This window comes from Diceros bicornis, chromosome 8 (assembly GCF_020826845.1).
Source record: "Diceros bicornis minor isolate mBicDic1 chromosome 8, mDicBic1.mat.cur, whole genome shotgun sequence".
In the NCBI taxonomy this organism is placed as follows: Eukaryota; Metazoa; Chordata; class Mammalia; order Perissodactyla; family Rhinocerotidae; genus Diceros; species Diceros bicornis.
Genome location: NC_080747.1, coordinates 47,917,888 through 47,930,375, shown reverse-complemented (window position 1 = coordinate 47,930,375; position 12,488 = coordinate 47,917,888). Strand labels below are relative to the sequence as shown.

General features: G+C 37.3%; 1 long non-coding RNA gene across 1 annotated transcript in view; it reads right to left on the bottom strand.

Moving 5' to 3' along the window:
- Window positions 1-11,624, bottom strand: part of LOC131409313 (uncharacterized) — a 28,012-nt gene extending 16,388 nt beyond the window's left edge. Inside the window, exons 1-2 of the long non-coding RNA XR_009220899.1 lie at window positions 11,466-11,624; window positions 2,593-2,675 (exon numbers count right to left, since the gene is read on the bottom strand). This is a non-coding gene — a long non-coding RNA (uncharacterized LOC131409313). The remainder of the gene's footprint in view (window positions 1-2,592; window positions 2,676-11,465) is intronic.
- Between the last annotated feature and the right edge of the window lie 864 nt (window positions 11,625-12,488).

Here is a 12,488-nt window from a genome sequence, read left to right as displayed (position 1 = left end):
TGAGTATTAATCAGTGCTTTAGGTGTTTCAGTATTCTATCATATAAATTAGTTAACTATCAATGTTTATCCACTAATTAACTCAATTTAATATAAATCTAATGTTGTACATTACCTTAAAAGATTTTAGAAATTGTCTTTAAGTTGGCATATATAACTACTGTTGAAATCAAAAGTGTCAGAACAATGACTCAATTTAGTTGAATGCAAATTTACATTTCCATAATCTTAAACATTGTGTAGGAGTAAAGTTAGCTTATTTGATCAGTTGAAAAAAGTGAAATTTGTTTAGGAAAAGGGAACCCAAGTAGAATAAAACGTGTGCTTGTGTGATACTTAGAACAGAGAAAACTTGAAAACTATGTCAGAGAAAGGGCATAGTTGTTTTTATTAAACCAAAATTATAAAACTTGCCCTATTTGCCAGAGATTTACCTTAGGTTTACCAAATTCTGATACTTTAAGTGTACCTTAAGTATATGAAGTCGGATTCTTAAAATATTTCTGAGTCAGTTTCTGTAAGAAAACTTTTTTTTAAAGCCTAGCACATTTAAAATATTAGAAGTTAAATTTGCTTACTCTTTAGGAATTTTAGGAATGTTTAATTTATATATTCACTTATTTATCTCTATAAACCAATCAGGACAGAACTCATTTAAGTAACTTATAATCTAATTATTAATACTCCCTGGAAATAGAAAAATATTTCCCACTAATATAACAAGAATAAAAGGCCTTTTGAATTGCAGACACATAAACATGCAGACACATAGAGAGTTTATAGCATAATATCTACAATTTTAACCACAGGTAAAGAGATGCAGGAGACACAAAAACACACCACCTCAGAAATCCATATACAAAAGAGTGGTTATCTTTTCTGATGGATGTGACATTCTTGAATTATTTGAACTCAAAAGAAACAAACAAATAAAAGAAGACAAACAAGATTTTCTGACAGTTCTTAGCCAACAGAAAATAAATCTCTATAATCTATTTTCAGAAATCACTAAAGGATCAAACCATAAAACCAAACTCTCAATTATTGCTGCCCCCAATGGGTAATAATTTATCTGCTGTGTGGAAACCAAAAACTAAAACAAAACTCAAAGTTAGCAGAGAAGAATAGCTAGAGAAATAGAGGGTCAGAAAAAGTAAGTTCTGTCGATGCTTGTAATTCACCTCTGGGAGTTCAAGAAGAGATATGCCTGGCCTTAAGCCATCCATTAGGTGTGCAATCATCTGGCAACACATTTTACCTGTCTCTGTCATGCGAAACCATTGGGCATCTTGGTGGACAGTCTTTAAGAGTATCAAATTAAGACTCGGGCCAGCCCTGGGGGCCTAGTGGTTAAGTTTGGCACACTCTGCTTCGGTGGCCTGGGTTTGTTTCCCAGGTGTGAACCTACACCACTCCTCAGTGACCACGCTGTGGTGGCAGCTCACGTACAAAATAGAGGAAGATTGGCCATAGATGTTAGCTCAGGGCAAATCTTCCTCGGCAGAAAAAAAAAAAAAAATAAGACTCTCGTGGAAATGCCAAATGAACATGTGTTAAAGATTTTATTTAACTCACTAACTGATGAAGGACTCAAGATATTGTAATTGATTCTTATGCTATTATTCTTTTTACTTTTTTTATTATTCTTTAGTTAATTCACCAAAGCTTTTCCATTTATATAATTTACTACCTTTGCTTCCATGTTTTGACTCTGATCTCCTACTTTTGTCCCTGGGCTATTTTTTAGCTTATTTCAAAAATAATTAAAATGAATCTTTATTTTAAAAAAGGATTTTCTATATTATGTTGAAGAATAGCTCCATTAGTGATTTTATAAAAATTGGATTTTGTATTTCCAGGGTAACATCAGTTAAAGGGAAAACACCTATGTCCATTTTTCCCTTTTCACTGTTTTCTTCTGAGCTACTTTTTTTGCTTGTCATACGTCATTGCTGCGACACGGTTCTCACTAAGTAATATCTGGAAATATTTTGCATTCTAATTGCTTGGGCCTATATAATGTCTTTTGTTTGGTATTATTAATTAATTTCTCTTGGAGAAAACATGAGGATGATTCTGCTCCTTGAAGGTGGAGACAGCGAAGTGTTCAATTTGTATTCCAGTCAACACTTAGTGGGAGCTCACTAAATGTCTGCTGAATGGTTTCAGTGAAGCAGTGATCTCAGCATCATCCATGGCGGTGGTAGAGAGTCTGATTGCTCTCTCTCTGTGAGCTGTAAATTTCTTTGGACTCTCAGTCTTACATTTAAAGCTGAGTGATTTTAAACATGCACATCTATTTATGTATGTATTTATTTACTTATATTTATATATATTCACATGCCATTTTTAATGGCTTTGTGGTTTTATCACTTAATATAAACTGGGCAAGGGCTTATCCAAATTTCATAGAGTTTGAAGCTTATAAAATTTTGTTGGCTCATTAAGAAAGCAAGTATAAAATTACGTATATAAAATTAAGTATGTAAGTGAACATTTATTTAGAATGAGAAAAGAAATTACAACAAATGCCACAATGATCATAAAATCCAGAAAACATAAAACATTTTTATTAATTAAATGCATAACCCACCTCAATACTGCTTTCTTTTCCTTTTCTTTTGTCTTCATACTCTTTGATTGCTTCTTCATAGGATGTGTATTATACATCATTTTCTATAGCAAGAATAGAAAGATAATTTAGTCTTCCTTCTGACATAACTGATTGGTTATTATTTGTTTTAATAATCCTAATATTAGAAAAACTTCTTTCAGCATCACAATTCATTATTTATAATGTCATTGACATTTTTTGAACCGTTTTCAAATTTGGGAAAACGTTTATTAACTTGATTTCATGTATAACCTACAAGACTTGGAAGAATTTTCTAGAAACTATCTTCTGCTGCATACATTTCAAATTTTTCTCAACTGCTCACATACTTCCACTGCCAGGTGCTACGGGACTAGTTCACCTTGCAATACGTCCTCTTGCCCTGTACCTTCATGTCATGACACTGGACAAATCAGAAGTAGGCTAGGAGTAATCCTGGAATGCATTCCTTCATCAAGATAGCCAGTAATATCTTAACTGTACATGCAAATTATCCTACTAAACCTAAACTCAACATCTCGCCAGCTCAGCTTACCCTTAGCTGATTCTGAATGCCCAGGGCCACTCCAATTCACTTGACATGAAAAAAGATGATGACGAGGGAATCAGAAGGGAAAGAGACAGCTGTCTTAAGTGATTATGGATAAATATCTGATTTTTGCATACTTACAAAAAGATGTGAGTCTGTGAAAATATTGCAAGGGTGCCTCCTAAGGCTTGGAATAAGCGATGCAAGAGAACATGCCTAATGCTAAGGTTTATACCTTCATGGTAAATCCAACTCTGGTGTCAGGCACTATTCTTTTAAGTGGTTTACATGTATTAGCTCAATTAATAACTATATTAAGTGTTATACTATTATATTAGTGATTATCCCCACTTTATAGACGAGGAAAATTGAGGCACGCAGAGATTAAGAAACTTACCCAACTTCACAAAGTTAATGCTCGGCCAAGTAGGATGAACTGAGGCTCTCTGACTTTAGAACCTGTGCTGTTAACTATTTGTTCATTGCTGTGCTTACTGTGATATTACACATTTAATTCTCTTCTTAAAGTCTCCCCAAATTTTAGCCTATAGGAATATATGCGCTGCTTATCCTGTGGAGTTGTCAAGTATCATCTGGCACAGGTATACACACCTCCTAAACCTCGTTTTAAGAAGCATGGACAAAGCATATGGTATTGTCTGTCTTCAATTCATCAAAATGAACAGAGTAAGGACTATGTGATTCCTCGAGTTACACACTTGTACACAGTACCAAGAAATGTGATACTATATCTAACACTATTTGATATAATGCCGAAATATTGCTGATCCAAGTCTACTAAAGAACATATTTGTTTATTTAATCCTATCATCTGACTACTACCCAATGTCAATCAAACATGATGCTCGGAGTCAAGTGTATCACTTATAATTACACAAAAAAGAAAAAAAGTTCTGGTGTATCTAGTAATTTGTTTATCTATTTTCAAACAAAATCTTGACTTTTCAAGATTCTTAAAAATCACAGGTACATATTACATATTCAAAATCTTAAGAAAATTGAAAAAAGGTATAATTTAAAGTCTGGGGTTATTTATTTTACTAATTATCATGCCACCATCAGTGCTTTTGATAATTGCAATCAGCAAGGGACCCTGTATAAAAGTCATCTCTGACAACATTGTCACTGCTAATGTTGGTTAAATATTTGCTACATATCATATAACACATATACTTTATCTCAATTGACCCATGAAAAATTTAAAAACTTGTAAGGTAGGTATCATCATATCTTTTTTATAGTGAAGTTGAGGCTACAAGAAGTTAACTAATTTACCCAATGCTACACATGTAATAAAAATGGCCCAGTCATGATTTAAATTAGGATTAAAGCTGAAGTCGTTTTCATTAAAGCCTACTGCAATAGAAGAGGTAAACTTGTGGAAAACATCTTTTTTGACCATTGTGTTTGTTTCTTGGGGCTGCTATGACAAATTACCACAACTTGGTGGCCTAAAACAACAGAAATTTGTTGTTTCACAGATATGAAGGTTAGAAGTCTGAAATCAAGGTGTCAGCAGGGGCAGGCTCCCTCTGAAGGCTCTAGGGAACAATCTTTTCTGGACTCTTCTTTGCTTCTGGTGGTTGCAGGCAATCCTTGATGTTCCTTGGCTTGTAGCTGCATCACTCGAATCTCTGCCTCCATAGTCACAAGGCTTTCTTCCCTGTGTGTGTTTCCAAATCCTCCTCTCCTTATGGGGATACAGCCATTGGGTATAGGGTCCACTCTAATCCAGTATGACTTCATCTTACCTTGATGACATCTGCAAAATCCTATTTCTAATAAGGTCACATTCACAGGTACCAGGGGTTAAGACGTGAACATACCTTTTTCGGGACATAATTCAACCCACTACAACCATCTTCCCTCTGGAAAGTCTGACTGTACTCTTCTCTCCGTCTTGACTTATGATACACATTTATACCTCCTTTAATACTTAGCTCAGATACCTGTTTTAGTCTTTTCTCATTTTTCAGCTAAAAATACCCTTATTTTCATGAAGTACTTCATTCCACATCTACCATATAAATCAACAATTCTTTCATATTATATTCATTCAGTTGCATGCCTTATTTCACTTAAAATACTGTTAAGTATTAAAAATGTAAAATGATCATTCCTTATATGTCTTTGTTGCCCACAATGTCTAGTCCCAAAGTAAATATATATGCATTTAACAATTATTTGTTAAATGGACTAAAGTTTCTTCACTTAACAGTGAAACAAACTTTTCATTTTTCTTTTAGGTATTTCTGGATTTTGGTGTATAGTATATAGCATATTTTTCATTTAACTTCTCTTTGAATTACAACAGATTATCTTCTTTATATTTAAGAATAAGGTAGATTTCTCCAGATGTCTGGAGACAGGAGGGAAGTCTTCAAATTACTGACATATTGATAGCAAATGTTAGGACTATTTGTCAGAATCTGCAAATTCTCAAAATCACAAATAATAAACCACTGAAGACGGTTGGGAGAAACCAGCTTCACCAACAAAAATTTATTTTGTAGAATGCTATTCAATTCAATTCTATTTGATATAATTTAATTCAACAAACATTTATTGAGATACAATTATGTACAAACACGATTTGGAAGTTTCAAAAATGAGTAAAACATTCTACCTGTTCTGAGGAAAATTACATTTTAATTAGGATTTGGCATAGAAGACAGACCATTATTTACGAAATACACGTTAGGCATCAGAAAATATTCTAGGTATTCTTTTTATAAAATATCACATTTAAGTCATACAATAGCCCTGAAAAGAAAGTATGATTATACATATTGTGAAAATTAAAATTGAGAGTTTAATAATAATGATAAGTTTATGATACAATTATTGTTATTACTAGAAAAGTTATTATTTTAATGCACTTACCACGTACCAGTAGTTGTTCTAAACACTTAACATGAAATATCTGATTTATTCATCACAATCTTGTATACTAACAAAAAACTGTTGTTATCTCCATTTTATAGATGAGTAGAGTGGGACACAGAGAGGTGAAGTGTCATACAGAAAGTAAGCAGTTGAGCCAAGATGAAGGTAACCATTTGAAGGCCACGCGGTCAGTAATCGTGAGGCTGGAATTTCAACCTGGGTTTGTGCGACATACAAAGTCCATGCTCTTTCTTCTCCCTCATGCTGTTCTCACATTCTTAAAAAAAAAAACAACTGAATCCGTGTACATTCAAAACTATAAATGAGGCCACGTATGATATGAACTGAAAGCGTGCTACATTGCTACTGGAGTTCAGAGTAGGGCTGGGCTGATTAGGGAAACTTGAATGGTGGAGCTGACCTTTTAACTGAATCTCAGTGAGTCAGATTTAGCAATAACACGTATCTTACATAATTTCAATAAGTGCATTCATGATGTTGCCTAGAAATTCTGTAGTTCTTTTGTGTGGATCCTCAATCTGGAAAATGAACTCCGAATAGGAGATAAAGACAAAGAGAGAAATAAAGTGACATATACCTCAAAGTATGCAAAAAACAAAGCCTTGAAGTAAACAATGATTTCCCTTGAAAGGGAAGGTGAAGAGTGGCGTTTGTGATGGAAGAGGGTGGAAAGGAGAAATACACTTACACATTCATCACATTTTCTAATTTTCATGGGCGAGGAGGAGGGAACAAAGGGATCTAGCAATGCTATGAGTAAATAGAGGCTTCACTCATCTGGGCCTGAAATGTGCTCCATGGAATAGTGTTTGAGTGCCTGAGCAAGAGTCACATCCACAGCAAGACCTGGCAGGGCTCACGATGAAAGCAGCTGGTGAGAAATTCATCACACTTGTGTATTAGCAAGACGAGAAATGTTCGTTGCGGGATTTGATTCCAAGAGGCAGAGCATACTATGAATTTTAGTTTTAGTCATTTTACACATACTTCAGATTTACTGTTGGTTAATGTTGTTTTCTGTTAATTAACTCTTTTGAACCACTGAATAGAAGACTTGCCAGTGGAGGGCCAGGCCATCTAATAATATCTACCATCAATTTAATACCTACTAAGGGGCAAGAGCTTTAAATATATTATATCTATTCCTATATAGCTAGGAATACCTACGTGTATATCACTTTACAGATAAAGAAACTCAGGTTAAAACAAATTAAGTGACTTGTGTAATTTCCAAAAGCTGACAGGGAGGTAGGAGCAGAATTGTAACAAAGATCTGTCAATTCCAAAACTCATCGTCTTTTATTTGTATAAAGCTGAATCCAAGGAAATATTTTTTTCCTAAGTGTTGGACAGGGGCACAGGTCAACGAAAATGTCATTTCTTTCTACACCTTGCCTACTGCAAAACAAAGTAGATTGTAAGCCCCAGGCATCTCAGACAGGAGAGTTACATAAACCATAGTTAATCATGATAAATATGGGTAATATATTTCTTGGATATTCTCTCATTTATTTAGTGTTTGTTAGTCATTCTTCCACCTGGCAATTAGAATCTGGAAAGCTGGAAACCCCAATATTATTTGCTTTGCTGAGTCATTTTTAGCATTACTTGTAGTACACAGTTTAAGATCTAGTCCAGAAATAAAAACCATTAACATACCAATGTGAAATTTTATTACTGACAAATCTTGAAATAAATATAAATGTTGAATTTTTGAAAGGATCCAAAATTCAGAAAAGGTAATTCATAGTGATGTCTAAAGCTCAGATCTTAAATGTTTTATAGGTTTGTTTCATTTTAATGACTACTAAAAATGGAAGCATTGGCAGAAAGAGTTCATTTTACCCCATTTCAGGAGACTTGTCTGTAATATTCAATAATAGGTGTAAGATGAGAAAATGTTGTCTTGTTTTAAGGGTAAAGGCTTATAATTCATATATACAAACAAATCTGTAATCTAACTATTTCATAATAACTTACTATGAACCTACATATTACTGCTTACATTTGTTATTATGATTTCCGAAATGATTTTATACTTGATTTCAACTTGATTATTGTGATATCTTTTATTATTTTATTTTATGTAAAATATGTTTTAAAACCCTGTGGATGTAATTAACTAGAATCACCAAAATATTTTGTTTTTTGAGAAAAAAATTATGATCCTCTGATTACTAAATATCAATAGATTTCTCTTAACCAGAATGGGGAATTTTGATTAATATTTTTTCTTTTTTTTCTTTTGTGAGGAAGATCAGCCCTGAGCTAACCATCCATGCCAATCCTCCTCTTTTTGCTAAGGAAGACCTGCCCTGAGCTAACATCTATTGCTGATCCTCCTCCTTTTTTTCCCCTTTTTCTGCCCAAAGCCTCAGTAGATAGTTGTATATCATAGTTGCACATCCTTCTAGTTGCTGTATGTGGGATGCCACCTCAGCATGGCTGGACAAGTGGTGCATTGGTGCATGCCTGGGATCCAAACCCGGGCCGCCAGAAGCAGAGCACGCGCACTTAACTGCTAAGCCATGGGGCCGGCCCCTATATTTTTTCTTTTTATTTGGATATCAATACTTTTAAATCTGCAATAATAATCATAGCTAATATCAATTATTAGTGTACTAACTCAAGAATCCTACAAGTAGATTTTTACTCATAAAAACCAATCTTTCAAAAGAAAGTTGGTACTATTTTGGGGTAGTAAAATTTTCTGCAGTAGAAATGGAAACAAAAAGCTTGGTGTATACTTATTCTTGTATTCTTTAAGTAAAATGTTTTAGCTAGTTCACATGTTCAAAAAAACTTAAATGTTGTACTTAAGAACAAAACAAAAACAATTAATATATAAGTAGAATCAGTACCTTATGGGTAAATCAGTATGTATGTTTCCTCGGATCAAGTAGGCTATGATTTTCCTGAAGCTCCTTATTTATTGTGAAGCATTTTCTGAGTTGTCTTATGATCAGCTTATAACAAGGGATTAAGAAATAAAATTAATCTTTGGGCTAGTTTCTTTTCAGTTTCTCACATTTCTGGGGGAAATCAAATTAAAGACATTTCCTAATAGGATGCTTGTGCCAAGACTTTATAAATTTGAAAAATAGTAATTGGGAGTATCTTTCAAAATAACTTTTGAATCTTTTTTTTTTTAGCCTGAAGTCCTCAGAGAAGTTTATCTTTAGATTTATGGGACTTCCTAGTCTTTACCAATCTGTGAACTCCTGTGTCTCCAGAATTCCAGTAACTTAAGTGTTAAAGATTAGGTATTCATTCTCTTGGTTAATTGATATTTTATTTTCCAGATTTGAAGAACAAATATTTAAACTCTGCTCAAGTGTATAGCCATATGAATAGCAGTGGAGCATTGTCTGATACAGTGCCAGGAGGTGACAGGATGGCGCAAAAAGAACGCGCAGAGTTCCACTGTGCTGTACCCAGGGTCACTAGGAGTCAGAATTGACTCAACGGCACTAACAACAAGTGTACAGTTGGACACGAATCATCTAAATAAGTAACAAGCACTGTTGATGCTCTTGCTGTGAGGAATTTGGAAATTGGTTCTTAAGTGGCATTTTGTAAAATCACATGTACTTTTTATTTAAAAATGACATAGTCAAGCTGAATAATGACTATTTGGTCATTTTCTTTTGTTTCAGAGAACTCTGACATGGATTTGCTCATAGATAATAGAAGACCATCCATGATGCTTTATTTTAGTGATTGTATTTTTTCAGTTCAGGACATCTTTATGATTATATTTTTTCATAGTTCAATTCTATAGTGAAATTCTTCACTTTATCTTTTTTGTCACTGTTTTTATTTATTTTCTGGAACATATTAATAACAGTTAACTTTAAAGCTTTTTGTTAACTTACATCTGGATCACTGGTGGATCTGTTTTTATCGTCTACTGTTTTTCTGTTGTTTTCAACCACACAGTCCTGACTTCTGGCATGACTAGTTATATTTGATTGAGTGCCAGATGTAGAGATTCCAGATGACACTATCTTTCTCTGGAGAGGGTTTACCCTTTCCGTTAGTTGAAGAGAGTGGTCCCTTAATCCATCCGGGATTTTACTGAGTAGAGGCTGGGTGTAGCTCTGTAAGGCTCAGTCTGTTTCTGTTCACCCCTGCCCCTCTAGATTTTCAATTGAGAGTCCAGTGAGTTTCCTTGGACCTTATTTCTGTCTTACTTGCCTGTTGAAATACCTGATCTGCTTTTCAGAGGCTTTCCACTTGTTTTTAGTCTCCTATCCCACTTAGAAACTGGCCATGCATTTGAGGGTCTAGGAAATCTCCAACAAAAGCTTTTTTGGTTTCTCTGTGCAATGGCCCTTCAGCAGTATACATACTAGATTCTCAGCCTTCTGTCTTTGCTTAGAATTTCTACATAAGAAAATACCACAAACTTAGCATCTTAAAATAGCACTCATTATTAGGTTATATTTCTGTTGGTCAGATGTCTGGGCACGGCATGACTGAATTCTCTGGTCATGGTTTCACCAGGCTGACATCAAGGAGCCAGCTGGGCTGTGAGCTCATCTGAAGAGTTGACTAAGGAAGGATCAGTTTTCGTGCTCATTTAGGCTGTTGACAGAATCTAGTTCCTGGCAGTTGTAGGACTGAGGTCCCCATCTTTTTGCTGTCTGTTGGCCAGGGGTTACTTTTAGCTCTTAGAGACTGCCTGCTGTGCCCTGCTTGTGGATCCCTCCATTTTCAAACACAGAAAAGGAGAATTTCCCTCATTACCTCTCACATCTGGAATCTCACCAGGAACAGCCCAGTCCCTTTTAAGGATTCACTTGATTAGATCAGGTCCAGAAGGATAATCTTACTTCCTTCAAGTCAACTGTCTTGCAACATAACCTCATTAAGAAGTGATATCTGGCTGGAGTCAAGATGGCGGTGTAAGCAGACTCGGAACTCACCTCCTCCCGTGGACGCAGCCAATTTACAACTACTCGTGGAAAAATTACCCCTGAGACAGAACTGAAAACTGCATAAGAGGAACCCCTGCAACAACGGACAATCCTAACTGAGGTGGAAGAGGCAGAGACTCCCTTCTGGAGAGGAAAAACGCCGCCTTCACAAGCCGCCAGCTTCACGGCCGCGGGGAGCAGCTCACAGGTACGCAGCCTCCCTGGAGACGCGGGGCCCTGAGCCGGGGAGCGCCCCCGCTGTGGGCATTTTGTGGACCCAGCACGATCGAGACCAGCGGCATAATATCTGACTTTGCCTGCTACTAAAACACTGGGGAGCAGCCCCAGAAAACCCGGTTCACAAAGAAACTAAAACTGGCTCTTAAAGGGCCCGCGCGCAAACTCACCCGTTTCAGAAAGCATCCTAAAATCACTAGAAAGAAAGGTGCACAGTGCTGTGGTGAAATGAGACTCACCTAATAGGCCCTGAGTGCATCTCGGTGAGGGGTGAGACCTCTCCAGGGACTGGGACATTGGCGGTGGCCATTGTTGTGGCCTGGTGTGGGTGTGCTGACACAGACACCATTGGAGTTCTCCCTGAGGCCTGCTAGCCCAGGGTCTGCCCCACCCGCTAGAGCACCGATTTAATCCAGCTCAGCCAGGGCAGGCAGCCCACCCTAGAGACGGGCCCCACCCAACAACAAGCCCTCAGGCAACGTGTGGGCCTGGATAGATTGGTGACTGGATTCTCTGCAGCCTGGCAACTGAGCCGACTTGAGCAGGGCAGGGTGTGCACAAGGAGTGGGTGGAGAGTGTGGGGTGGTGGCGGAGTGTGTGGGGCTCCCGCCGTGGAGAGACTGGGTCCGCTTGGGGAGGTCGGGGCGCTCACACGGGGCAGGACTGTGTTGACTGTGTGTGTGGACCTGTGGGCGGCAGGGCTTGTCAGCTGCAGAAGACTTGTGCTTCTCAAAGACCCACATAGGAGGTTTGCCCCACCTTCCAAAGCCTGAAATGATTGGGTGCTCCCGTGCCTGAGGCCAGCCCCACCCAGCTGCAATCCTCAGAGAGCTGACAAGAGACCTAATAGGCTAGAGGCTTACAGCAATTGTAAGGCCCTGAGCCTAACAACCTGCCACGCTGGGGGCCTACTCACTTAAAAGAAATACTGCAACACAAATGTGGTATTAGAACTTGCAGCCAACTGTGCTGGGGCTCCCCACACCTGATAAAGAGACTGAAGGGCCCACAACAACTACAAGCAGCTGAGCATTACAACAGCTGGCCAGGAGCATAACTCAGCCTCCCTGGGTGCCTACAGGGAGAGCAAACAGGCCACAACAGAAGGACACACGTAGCCCACATAGGGGTCACCCCTGGAACATTGAGAACTGAGGGAAGCACACTGGAAGCCTCCTAAGGCATCACTTACATAAGGTCACCTATCCAAGAGCAGGAGACGTAGCTGACCTACCTAATACGTAGACACAAGCACAGGGAAA